Source organism: Somniosus microcephalus, chromosome 10 (genome assembly GCF_052327205.1).
Source record: "Somniosus microcephalus isolate GS21.2 chromosome 10, FLI_Smic_1.0, whole genome shotgun sequence".
NCBI lineage: Eukaryota > Metazoa > Chordata > Chondrichthyes > Squaliformes > Somniosidae > Somniosus > Somniosus microcephalus.
The window spans coordinates 101,619,211-101,633,030 of record NC_140996.1 but is presented as its reverse complement, the minus strand read 5'-3'; positions in this window follow the sequence as shown (position 1 = coordinate 101,633,030).

The following is a 13,820-nucleotide window of genomic DNA, read 5'->3' as shown; positions in this document are numbered from 1 at the left end:
CCTATGAATTTGTGATCACGTACAGAGCCGGCAAGGAAAACGGGAACGCGGATGCTCTCAGCCGCCTGCCCCTCTCAAAATCTCCTCGCAGTACTTCCCCTGAGGAGCACATCCTGATGCTGGATCAGGAGATCAGTCCCCTGATGACTTCAGCGCAAATCCAGGGCTGGACAGCCAAGGACCCCGTTCTGTCAAGGGTCCGTGAGTACGTGTTGAAAGGCTGGCCAGATCAGCGTGAGGGATCGGAGTTCGCGCCGTACAGACAGAGACAGCACGAGCTCAGTGTCCAAGATGGATGTGTGCTATAGGGATCACGCATCATAGTCCCAGAGCGGGGACGCTCTACTTTGATGGAACAGTTGCATCAATCGCACCCAGGAATGACTAGAATGAAAGGACTGGCTAGGAGCTACCTGTGGTGGCCTAACTTGGATGCTGAAATTGAGTCAAAGGTAAAGTCATGCACTATATGTCAGGAACAGAGGAAAGCACCTGCCGGGGCACCACTCCATCCCTGGGAGTGGCCCAGCAAACCCTGGAGGAGAATTCACATAGACTATGCGGGACCTTTTATGGGCAAAATGTTTTTGGTGCTGGTTGACGCTCACTCAAAGTGGATTGACGTTTATCCAGTGAGCTCTGCAATGACTGATGCCACACTGAATTTTCTCAGGAACAGCTTCAGCACGCATGGTATTCCAGAAATGATTGTATCCGACAATACACAGTGTTTTGTTAGTGAAGGGAGCAAAGAATTCATGGTAAGGAATGGAATCACACATGTCACCTCGGCTCCATATCACCCAGCCTCAAATGGGTTAGCCGAGCGAGCCGTGCAGACTTTTAAGGAGCTCATGAGGAAGAGCTCAGGTGACACCCTGGAGACCAAGCTCAATAGAGCCTTGTTTAGTTATCGTATAACACCCCAAGCTACCACGGGTCTTTCTCTGGCTGAGTTGATGATGATGGGGAGAAAGTTGCGGTGCACGTTAGACCTGATACACCCAGATCTCAAAAGCAAGGTTGAGACAAAACAAACAAACCAAAAAGCGTACCATGGCAAACATACTAAAGCTCGCCATTTCGCCATAGGGGATTCTGTGTACACCCGGAACTTCAGTTATGGACCTAAATGGATACCAGGACTAATCCAGGACATTACAGGACCTGTGTCGTACTCCGTGTTACTAGGGGATGGTCAAGGGGTTTGTCGGCATGTGGATCAGCTTTTCAGCCGGCAGCAGGGGAACTGCCTCAGATGGAACAAAGGGCAGTAGAGGAGGCTGTTCCAGGACCCAGCACGGCTTATAAGGTGCCAGTGGACACTGGTACTGCCAGGCCACAGCGGGACAGAGTAAAACCAACATCAGAGACTACTCCAATCTCAAGTGCGAATGAATCTGAGAATCCACCACAAGTGGAATTAAGACGTTCACAAAGGATTCGCAAGCAACCAGAAAGACTTATACAAACCTGTTAAATTAGTCAGGGGTTAACCATGGTTAGAGCATACTGGTTAATGAAAACGTAGTACCTAGTAAGGGTTATTGTTTAAGAATTGCATACGGCAATCTTAAGGGGGGAGGAGTGTAGTAACCTGGGAGGTTATGAGTAACCTGATCCACAGGTGGTGCTGTGGCAATTGCTCTCCTGAGTTAAGTCTGATCTGTACTGGTTGTACTCTTTGTTTTTGCTGCCTCATGGCAGAAGCTTTTATGTGCAAGTGTTGATTAAACCATGTTAAGGAGCTAACCTGTGTCTGTCTCCATCTATGGCCACCTCAAGATACCACAGAAACAGAAAATTTTGCAAGACTATGGGGAAAGTAGGGGGGAGTAGGACTAATTGGATAGCTCTGATAGTGAGTCATTGCTGGATGTTCTGCTGAGTGAAGTAACGGCTAGGAGGGAGGTCCTCTTTCGTACCAATGGGAGAAAGAAACCTGCTGCAATGACTAAGAAGGCGTGGCTGGAGCTGGCACAGGAAGTGAGCAGTGGGAGCGAAATCAAGTCACATCACTCCTCACACCCACTTAAGCTTCAGCAGCACCCATCGTTCCGTTTAAATATACATCATCCTCTCCCCCTTCCTCCGTCCACCACTGCCACTCACCCTAACCCTCATATAATCTGATACCACCTCAGTCAACGCCCCGATTCTCAGCACACGGCCTCAAATTGCACAGACAACATGTTCCTCACATGCATGTCAGTGCCACTCACCATGCATCTGATTGTCACCCTCACTGAATGCATTGCATCCATCGGATGCACACATACCTCAGGGCCACTTATAAGTCTGCCATGCCACCCTTGCAGGAAGGAGAGTGCTGAATGCCTGGGTAAGAGCAAGGACTGGAGGCAGACCCCATAGATTGTTTACCAGGCAGAGAAGGTTAGTAGCATATCTGCCTCCATGAGCATTGGAGTGCATTGGGGCAGGGTGACAGCATTAACCTCTCAGACCCACATCTCCTACAAGACAAAATCATCTTGATTTGACTTGAGGACTGCTGCATTATTAAAGCATCATCGCAGCTCCCAGGGAATCTGGTGCAGATCTGCATGAACCTTTTATTTGTGGTTGCAAACCAGCTGCGCATTGTTGGAATGAAATCCCTTGTAATTTTCAAATGCTCATGCTTTATCTGGGGGTGGGGTGGGGGATGCTCAGATTTTCATGTGTTTGCAGTCAACGGCACCCTTCACCTGTGGGAAGCCAGCCATAGACACAAATTCCAGTTCCTGCTTATTCTGGCTATTGTCATCACAGGGGAAGTTTATATACCTATCAGCCCTGGAAAACAATCTATCTGTCACCTGCCTTATGCATTTATGTGCAGTCGACTGTGACGCACTCGCTATGTCTCCAGTGGAGGCCTGAAAGGAGCTGGAGGCAAAGAAATTGCGGGCAGTGGTGACTTTCACAGCCAGGTCCAGCAGGCAACATGTCTTCCTGTAGGAGGCTGCAGAGGTCTCTGACCACCTGACGTGACAATCTCAGCCTTCAGAAGCATTGCTCCTCCGACAAGTCAAGGAAGCTGAGCCTCTGCCTGTATACCCTGTTAGGTGGGTAGGGTCTTCTGCTCATCACCTCTGTTGCTCCATTCTCTGTTAGCCACCTGCAGCGCCCCCCACAGCATGCCCTTGCTGCTGTTGATCCTCATTCTCCTCCTCTCCCTCAGTCCAATCAAGAGCAGCCATGGCACCAGCCATAGTGAGCTTCTCTGTGTGAACAGCTCCAAACTCTCCGAATAACTCTCTAACACCCAAGTACTCTCCCCAAAACTTGTCCCAGACGTAACTGAGAAAGCAGCTGTGACTACTGAACCTTTATTGACAACAGGCCTTTGTAATGTTATCTTATATCGTAGTATTAAGAGGCTTACGAGTAGATATCGTTGAGTACTCTTTATTAGGTCTTGAGTCAGTGCCAGCTCGTGTAGTACTGCCGCATGGCCAAGATGGCTTCCTATTTATCCAACTGCCGTCAAGCAGCTGTCTTTACTACAGCTACTGTCAAGCAGCTGTCTTTACTACAGCTACAGTTATCTGTACATCTTTCCCCCTCAACGATGACATAAACAGTAAACACCATAACATAACATAACACATAGAACACATATTAACAACATATAAAAACAGTCAGTGTAACTATACCTTGCAATAACTGTCGGTACATATAAACACTACCTACACCCAGAAGTCCATTAGCTGTTTACAGTCTTTCCCTTGTCTACAGGTCGAGTCTAACGACAGGTTTTCTGGTGCGCTGTGACCTGCGTAGCTGAGCGGGTATTTGCTGGGCCAACCCAGTTGTGTTAAGTTCATGTCTGTACCACACAGATCCCTTGTCTCATTGTCACCCCTGTGTCCTTCATCACTTTGTGGCATTGCCCTCGTCTCCTCGTCACTCTGTCGGATTTCCATCATCAGCTCATCCTCTCTGTCCTCCTGCGGCTGATAGGTCTCGGTGGTTTTCAGTAGGTGCCTCCTGTTTCTGTGATACACATTGCCATTTTCTGTCATGGCACTGTATGACCTGGGGGCAACCTGTTGTAGAACGGTGGCTCTTTGATTCCATGACCCAGGCCTTTCAATGCGAACTACATTCTTCTCCTGTAGAGGCACTAGTGCAGTGGCTGTGCGGTCATGGAGCGTTTTTTGTTTCCGCTGAAGTTTCCGGGCCTTGTCTGCCCATACTTCATCTCTGTGATCAGGTGTGACATGCCTGGGAAGTTGAGTACGGATTTTGCGACCCAGTAAGAGCTCAGCTGGAGACTTTCCACTTTCCAGCGGGGCCGCCCTGTACGACATCATGGCCAGATATGGGTCAGTGTTGCTGTGTGCTGCTTTCTTTAATAGTCTTTTCACAATCTGCACCCCCTTCTCCGCTTTTCCATTGGCTTGAGGGTAGAGCGGGCTGGAGGTTACATGCTTAAACTCATACTCTGTAGCAAACGACTGAAACTCATGACTGGCAGAGGGAGAGCCATTATCAGAGACCAGAGTTAGAGGGATGCCCTGCCTGGAAAAGATTGACTTCAGGTGAGTTATCACCGCTCTTGACGTGGTGCTGGGTAGGAGAGCAATCTCAGGATAATTAGAGTAATAATCAATAACTAACAAATAGTCTTTTCCTTCGTAGTGAAAAATATCAGTTCCTACCTTTTCCCAAGGTTGTGATGAGAGCTCTGTGGTAATGAGGGGCTCTTTTGTTTGTTTGTAGTGATACTCCTGACATGTAGCACACTCACTGATCATTTGGTCAATATCAGAGTTCATGTTTGGCCAGTAGAGTGCCTCACGTGCTCTCCTTTTTGACTTTTCCACACCCAGGTGCCTTTCATGTATCCTGTTAAGCATTTCTCGTCGCATAGAGATGGGCACTACAATCCTGTCACACTTAAGCAGTAGTCCATTGACCACAGAAAGCTCAGACTGAATATGATGATATTGTTTACATGACCCTTTCTTCCAACCCTCTTGAAGATTTCTCATCACTTTCCTCAGAACAGGGTCCTTTGATGTCTCTGTGGCTATCTTTGATAGTTGTTCCTGTGAGGTGGGCAATGCTGCATAGACCATATCCACATGAAGGTCCACATCCTCTTCTGTTTCACTGTTTTGTGTGGCACGAGGCGCAGCCCTGAATAGTGTATCTGCAATGAACAATTGTGTCCCTGGCACATATGTGAGCTCAAAATCATAACATTGTAGTCTCATCATTAGGCGCTGTATCCATGATGACATGTCACACAGATTCTTTTTTGCGATCCCTAGCAGTGGCTTATGGTCAGTTTCTAGGATAACCTTGGGAAGTCCATAGATGTAGGTATGAAATTTTTCACACCCAAATGCCAAGCCCAGGCACTCCTTCTCCATTTGTGCATACCGGCACTCTGTAGCCGTCATGGAGCGTGACGCATATGCCACTGGTCGCCATTCTCCTTCATCTTCCTGTAGAAGGACAGCCCCTAATCCATTCATAGAGGCATCTGTGGACACTTTTGTCCTCTTTTCAGGGCAGAAGAACTTCAGTAGGGGTTCACTTGCTAGAATGTGTAGCAGCCCCTTCCATTCATTCTCATGTTCATGTCCCCATTGGAACTCGGTCTCTTGGTGCAGCCATTTTCTCAAGTGAGCGGTTTTCACTGCCAGATCTTGTGGCCATTACAGAAACATGGCTGCAGGGTGACCATGACTGGGAATTAAACATACCAGGTTATTTAACAATCAGGAAGGACAGGCAGGAAGGGAGAGGAGGTGGGGTGGCTATGTTAATAAAGGAAGGAATCACTATAATACAGAGAAATGATATTGGGTCAAAGGAGCAGGATAGTGAAACAGTTTGGGTGGAGGTAAGGAATAATAAGGGGAAAAAAACACTAGTGGGTGTAGTCTATAGGCCTCCGAACAGTTGCAACTCTGTTGGACGGAGTATTAATCAGGAAATAGTTGAGGCTTGTAATAAGGGAACAGCTATAATTATGGGGGATTTTAATTATCATATTAACTGGACAAATCAAATTGGGCAGAGCAGCCTTGAGGAAGAGTTCATTGAGTGTATTAGGGATGGGTTTCTTGAGCAGTATGTAACTGAACCGACCAGGGGGCAAGCAACCTTAGATTTGGTCCTGTGTAATGAGACAGGATTAATTAAAAATGTCCTAGTAAAGGATCCCCTTGGAATGAGTGACCATAACATGGTTGAGTTCCATATTCAATTAGAGGGTGAGAAGGTTGGATCTCAAACAAGCGTGCTGAGCTTGAATAAAGGAGACTATGAAGGTATGAGAGCGGAATTAATTAGAGTGGACTGGGAAAATAGATTAAAGGGTAAGATGGTACATGACCAGTGGTGTACATTTAAGGAGTTATTTTACAACTTCCAAAAACAATATATTCCACTGAGGAAAAAAGGGTGTAAAAGAAAAGATAGCCATCCGTGGCTAAGTAAAGTAATTAAGGATAGTATCCAACTAAAAACAAGGGCATATAAGGTAGCCAAATCTAGTGGGAGGATGGAAGATTGGGAAGTCTTTAAAAGACAGCAAAAAATAACAAAAAGATTGATTAAGAAAGGGAAGATAGATTATGAAAGTAAATTAGCAAAAAATATAAAAACAGACAGTAAAAGTTTCTATAGTTATATAAAAAGAAAAAGGGTGGCTAAAGTAAATGTTGGTCCCTTAGAGGATGAGACCGGGAAATTAATGGTGGGAAACATGGAGATGGCAAAAACACTGAACAATTATTTTGTATCAGTCTTTACAGTAGAGGACACTAAGAATATCCCAACACTGGACAAACAGGGGGCTCTAGGGGGGGAGGAACTAAATACGATTAAAATCACTAAGGAAGTGGTACTTGGTAAAATAATGGGACTCAAGGCAGATAAATCCCCTGGACCTGATGGCTTGCATCCCAGGGTCTTGAGGGAAGTAGCGGTAGGGATTGTGGATGCATTGGTAATAATTTTCCAAAACTCACTGGACTCAGCAAAGGTCCCGGCAGATTGGAAAACTGCTAATGTAACACCCTTATTTAAAAAGGGTAGTAGGCAGAAGGCTGGAAACTATAGACCTGTTAGCCTAACATCTGTGGTTGGTAAAATGTTAGAGTCCATTATTAAGGAGACAGTAACGGGACATTTGGATAAACATAATTTAATAGGGCAAACTCAGCATGGTTTCATGAAGGGGAAGTCATGTTTAACAAATTTGCTTGAGTTTTTTGAGGAAGTAACATACAGGGTGGATAAAGGGGAACCAGTGGACGTAGTGTATTTAGACTTCCAAAAGGCATTTGACAAGGTGCCACACAAAAGATTATTGCTCAAGATAAAAAATCACGGGATTGGGGGTAATATTCTGGCGTGGGTGGAGGATTGGCTCTCTAACAGAAAGCAGAGAGTTGGGATAAATGGTTCGTTCTCAGATTGGCAACCAGTAACTAGTGGTGTTCCGCAGGGGTCAGTGCTGGGTCCCCAACTCTTTACAATCTATATTAACGATTTGGAGGAGGGGACCGAGTGTAACATAGCAAAGTTTGCAGATGATACAAAGATGGGAGGGAAAGTATTGAGTGAGGAGGACATAAAAAACCTGCAAAGGGACATAGACAGGCTAAGTAAGTGGGCAGAGATTTGGCAGATGGAATACAATACTGGAAAGTGTGAGGTTATGCACTTTGGCAGGAAAAATCATAGAGCAAGTTATTATCTTAATGGCAAGAAACTGGAAAGTACTGAAGTACAAAGGGATCTGGGGGTCCTGGTGCACGAAACTCAAAAAGTTAGTATGCAGGTGCAGCAAGTGATTAAGAAGGCCAATGGAATGTTGGCTTTCATTGCTAGGGGGTTGGAATATAAAAACAGGGAGGTATTGCTGCAGTTGTACAAGGTATTGGTGAGGCCGCACCTGGAATACTGCATACAGTTTTGGTGTCCATACTTAAGAAAAGACATACTTGCTCTCGAGTCAGTACAAAGAAGGTTCACTCGGTTAATCCCGGGGATGAGGGGGTGGTCATATGAGGAGAGGTTGAGTAGATTGGGACTCTACTCATTGGAGTTCAGAAGAATGAGAGGCGATCTTATTGAAACATATAAGATTGTGAAGGGGCTTGATCGGGTGGATGCGGTGAGGATGTTCCCAATGATGGGTGAAACTAGAACTAGGGGGCATAATCTTAAAATAAGGGGCTGCTCATTCAAAACTGAGATGAGGAGAAACTTCTTCACTCAGAGGGTGGTAGGTTTGTGGAATTTGCTGCCCCAGAAAGCTGTGGAAGCTACATCATTAAATAAATTTAAAACAGAAATAGATAGCTTCCTAGAAGTAAAGGGAATAAAGGGTTACGGGGAGCGGGCAGGAAATTGGACATGAGTCTGGGTTCGGAATGGTCATGGCCCTGTGGGTAGTGGAGCGGGCCCAGGGGCCGTGTAGCCTTGTTCTGCTCCTACTGTGTTCTAATTCTGTTAGATTTCAGGAGATGGTTTTATTCCTGTTCCTGGCTGGGGTGGAGATCGCCTTTACAGAAGGTAAGTACTGTAGAAAATATAGGGACAGAGTGATCTCCTGGAAGAATTTCGATCGCCTAGATGGGTCGGAGAGGAATTTCCCAGATTTTTTTCTCCCAAATTGGCCATTGGGTCTTTATCTGGTTTTTCGCCTCTCCCGGGAGATCACATGGGTTCGGGTGGATGCAGAGTGATAGAAGATTTGAGGTTAGGATCAGATCAGCCATGATCTTATTGAATGGTGGAGCAGGCTCGAGGGGCCGATTGGCCTACTCCTGCTCCTATTTCTTATGTTCTTATGTTCTTATTTGGAATGAATTTCCCTAGGTAATTAACCATGCCAAGGGCCCGCTGAACCCCTTTCTTGTCCTTCGGTTTTTCCATGTCATGTATGGCCTTTACCTTTGACTTGTCTGGCTGAATCCCTTCTGTGGAAATCTTGTCCCCGAGGAATGTGATTTCATTGACGCTGAACTGACATTTGTCTTTATTTAGTTTGAGTCCATACTGCCGTATCCTCTGAAGTGTTTTTTCCAGTCTGGTGTCGTGCTCTCCCTGAGTGGAGCCCTGTTGTGTCTGTGTATAATAAGACCCAGACTGCAGGAGAATGGTATAACAGGTGTTTTCTCAACGTGGCTCACACGAGAACTGATCTGTACAGATTACTACTCAGTGCTATATACAGGTGTGGTCACTGCCGGTACTGCAGTATACATGAGCTGTAAAAGATAGTTCCCCCCTTAAATGTATATACGTTACAATTCCTCCCCTTTTAGATTAACAGTACCATAACACTCATTTAACAATTAAATATCAAACTAATTCCAATTAACACATTTAACATGCAACATTAGCTGAAAATAGCCTATTTATATATTCAGCCTTTGGGGAGGCTTCCTGATCCTTTCTGGATAGCGCCTTTCCCGAGTGTCTTGCTCTTGGTGCGGAGGCGATTCTGGCCCCCTGTCATCGGTTGGTTCATCAGCTTCCGATGCTACTGTTTCTGGGGTAGATGCGACCTGTACGTCGGGTTCATCACCAGGTACGTATGGGCGAGGCATGGGGTTGACTTGTTACTGTGACTCTAGGATCTGGTCAGCATGGCATCTCACGATGCTCTCCCCAACATCTTCTGTGTACATTAGGGGGCCCTGCCGTGTTCATATCGTTCCTGGCTGCCATTTTTCTGTTCGGTAGTCGCGGGCCAAGACTGGTTGCCCTACATTGAAGCTCCTTGTTGGTTTCTCATGGATGTGCTGGAATTGCTTACTCTCAACATCTCTTCGTACGTTTGGTCTGAGCAAATCCAGGCGAGATCTTAACCTTCGGTTAAAGAACATCATGGCTGGGGCCTGGTTGGTGACTGCATGTGTCGCATTCCGGTAGGCGAACAGGAAATTGTCCAACTTGTGCTGCAGCGGAATGTTGTCATTGTACATAGCCTTTATTGCCTTCTTAAAGGTTTGTACGAAACTCTCAGCCAATCCATTTGTGGCTGGATGATATGGGGCGGATGTGTAATGCCTTAACCCATTCTTTTTCAAGAACCTTCGGAACTCTTCGGACACAAACTATGGTCCGTTGTCAGAGCAAATCTGTTCTGGCAAGCCATTCCTGGCAAAAATGGTCCGTAGGACTGCAATAGTTTTCTCCGTGGTGGTGGAGGACATTTTGATGACCTCTGGCCATTTCGAGTGCGCATCCACAGCTATTAAAAACATTGAGTCCATGAATGGACCAGCAAAATCAATATGCACCCGTTGCCATGGAGATGAGGGCCACTCCCATGGGTGTAGAGGGGCCTGTGGTGGTGCATTTTTGACTTTCTGGCATCCTGATCAGCTCTTGGTCAGGTCCTCGATTTGTTTATCGATTCCCGGCCACCACACATAAGCCCTGGCTAGGCTTTTCAATTTTACCCCTCCCAGATTACCCTCATGAAGCTCATTGAGCACTCTATCCCTTAACGTGGGTGGAATTACCACTCGGGATCCACATATCAAGGTCCCCCGGCACACTGACAGCTGTTCTCTCCTTGTCAAGAATGCTGGCAACAGTGAGTCGCCATGTGCTGGCCATCCCTTCACCGTCAAATCATATACCCGAGACAGTGTCGGGTCATTTCGGGTTTCCTTTTCGATACAAGCGTTAGTTGCCGGTAGGTATTCAACTATAGTCGAATGGAATATTTCGACAGGATCCACTGCTGGTGCTTCCTCCGCAGTAGGCAGTGGCAGGCGTGATAGCCCATCAGCATTTCCATGCTGTTTCGTGCCCTTATATTCAATCTCATAGTGGTGCGCCCCTAGAAAAAGTGACCATCTTTGTAGTCATTGCGCAGTCATCACGGGAACGCCCTTCTTCGGATTAAAAATGGAGACAAGAGGCTGGTGATCAGTCAGCAAGGTGAATTTCTGCCCGTGCAGATAGTGATTGAACTTTTTCGCTCCCCACACTAGGCTGAGGGCCTCCCTGTCAATCTGAGCCGTCCGAGAATTTGTGTGACAGCACCGCTCCAATGCCGTAGGGTGACGCGTCGCATGCCAACCGAATTGGTAATGCTGGGTTGTAATGGGCTAATACCTCTTTCGATGTGATTAGTGTTTTGCTCTTCTGGAAAGCTCGTCTACATTCGTCACTCCACTTCCATGGCACCCCAGTTTGCAGTAGGGCGTTCAGTGGGTGTAGTATTGTAGACAAATTTGGCAAGAACTTATGGTAGTAGTTTACCAGCCTGAGGAACGACCTCAGTTGTGACACATTTTCCGGTGCTGGAGCCTTGGCTACTGCCTCAATCTTCTCTGGGGACTTATGTAACCCCTCTTTATCGATAACGTGGCCACAATACGAGATCTGTTTTCTAAAACACTCGCATTTGGGGCGGTTAGCTCAGAGCCCATATTCCTGCAATCTAGTGAGCACCTGCTCCAGGTTGGCAAGGTGATCACTGTCATTTTCGCCCGTGACCAGGATGTCGTCCAAATAACACTGGGTCCCTGGGATCCCTTGCAGGACTTGTTCCATTGCCCTCTGCCAAATAGCCGGAGCTGATGCTACCCCGAATACCAGCCGGTTGTATTGGTAGAGACCTTTATGGGTGTTGATTGTGAGGTATTTTTTTGATGCTTCTTCTACCTCCATTTGCAGATACGCCTGGGCCAGATCAATCTTAGTGAAGCGTTTCCCTCCAGATAGCGAGGCGAAAATATCTTCAATCCGCGGAAGTGGATATTGTACGGTGTGAAGGAGCGGGTTCACTGTTACCTTAAATTCCCCACAGATGCGAACCTTCCTTGGTTCCCCAGGCGTGCTGCTGAATGACCTTTTCATCACAGGGATGATGGGTGTAGCCCACTTGCTCCAGTCTACCTTGGACAGTACACCTGGACGTTCTAGACTCTCCAGCTCTGCTTTGACGGCTGGGCGGATCGCATGAGCTAGCGGTCTGGCCTTAAAAAATTTTGGCCTTGCGTTTTCTTCAATTTTAATCGTCGCTGTCATGCCTTTTAGTGTTCCAATTCCTTGCTGGAACACTGCTTTCGCATCAGTGAGGATCTTTGACAGTCGCCCAGGTGTGATGTCGTCATCCTTTTGGTCAGCCACAGTCAGTGCCTGTATGGAATGCCAATCCAGTGGTATTTTCCAGATCCATTCACGTCCCAGTAATGGTGGTCCTCCATCTTGCAATACATACAGATCTAGTTTTGGTGTTTCCTTAGCGTTATATATAACGGTGACCCTTATTTTTCCTTTGGGGTAGACTTTTTGCCCCGTGTACATTTTCAAAATAATTTTTGTGTCTCTCAAGGGTATGTGTGAGTGTACTGGCCACGCTAGACATGCTCCTATCTAGTTATCCAGCAAGTTAAACACTCTATTCAAAATAATTCTTCGTGAAGCCGTTTGCTGTTTGAAGCCTTTACTTGAACAAATTTGTGAAACTGTAAACAAAGATAAAGTATGTTTTGTACATAAACTGAATACTATACATTCGATATCACATAAGATATAACATATTTACAACAGTAGAATAGATTAATTGTATAACTAACTAACATTTGGACTCACTTCTGTAACTATCAAATATTAACCTTTTATAAACATAGTGTTATCATAGTGGGGGGGAGATTCCTAGAGAGCAAATAATACAAATGACAACAGAGAAGGTCATAGACTTAGGTAGCAGTGGGGAAATTAAAAACCAGAGCCTGTCAGGAAGGTGCAGAAGGTATGGAGTAAAAGGTAAAGTAATAAAAAGGGCAAAAGCAGTAACTAAGTGTCTCAAAACATCTTTGAAAGTTCTCTATCTGAATGCACGTAACATTCGTAACAAAATAGATGAGTTAATGGCACAAATAACGACATATGTGTATGATCTGGTGGCCATTACAGAAACATGGCTGCAGGGTGACAATGCCTGGGAATTTAACATACCAGGTTATTTAACGATCAGGAAGGACAGGCAGGAAGGAAGGGGAGGTGGGGTGGCTATGTTAATAAAGGAAGGAATCACTGTAATACAGAGAAATGATATTGGGTCAAAAGATCAGGACAATGAAACAGTTTGGGTGGAGGTAAGGAATAATAAGGGGAAAAAAACACTATTGGGCGTAGCCTATAGGCCTCCGAACTGTGGCAACTCTGTTGGACGGAGTATCAATCAGGAAATAGTTGAGGCTTGTAATAAGGGAACATCTATAATTATGGGGGATTTTAACTATCATATTAATTGGACAAATCAAATTGGGCAGGGCTGCCTTGAGGATGAGTTCATTGAGTGTATTAGGGATGGGTTTCTTGAGCAGTATGTAACTGAACCGACCAGGGGGCAGGCAACCTTAGATCTGGTCCTGTGTAACGAGACAGGATTAATTAAAAATGTCCTAGTAAAGGATCCCCTTGGAATGAGTGACCATAACATGGTTGAATTCCATATTCAATTAGAGGGTGAGAAGGTTGGATCTCAAACAAGCATGCTGAGCTTGAATAAAGGAGACTATGAAGGTATGAGAGCGGAATTGAGTAGAGTGGATTGGGAAAATAGATTAAAGGGTAAGACGATACATGATCAGTGGTGTACATTTAAGGAGTTATTTTACAACTTCCAAAAAATATATATTCCACTGAGAAGAAAAGGGTGTAAATGAAAAGACAGCCATCCGTGGCTAAGTAAAGAAATTAAGGATAGTATTCGACTAAAAACAAGGGCATATAAGGTAGCCAAATCTAGTGGGAGGATAGAGGATTGGGAAAACTTTAAAAGACAGCAAAAAATAACAAAAAGATTGATTAAGAAA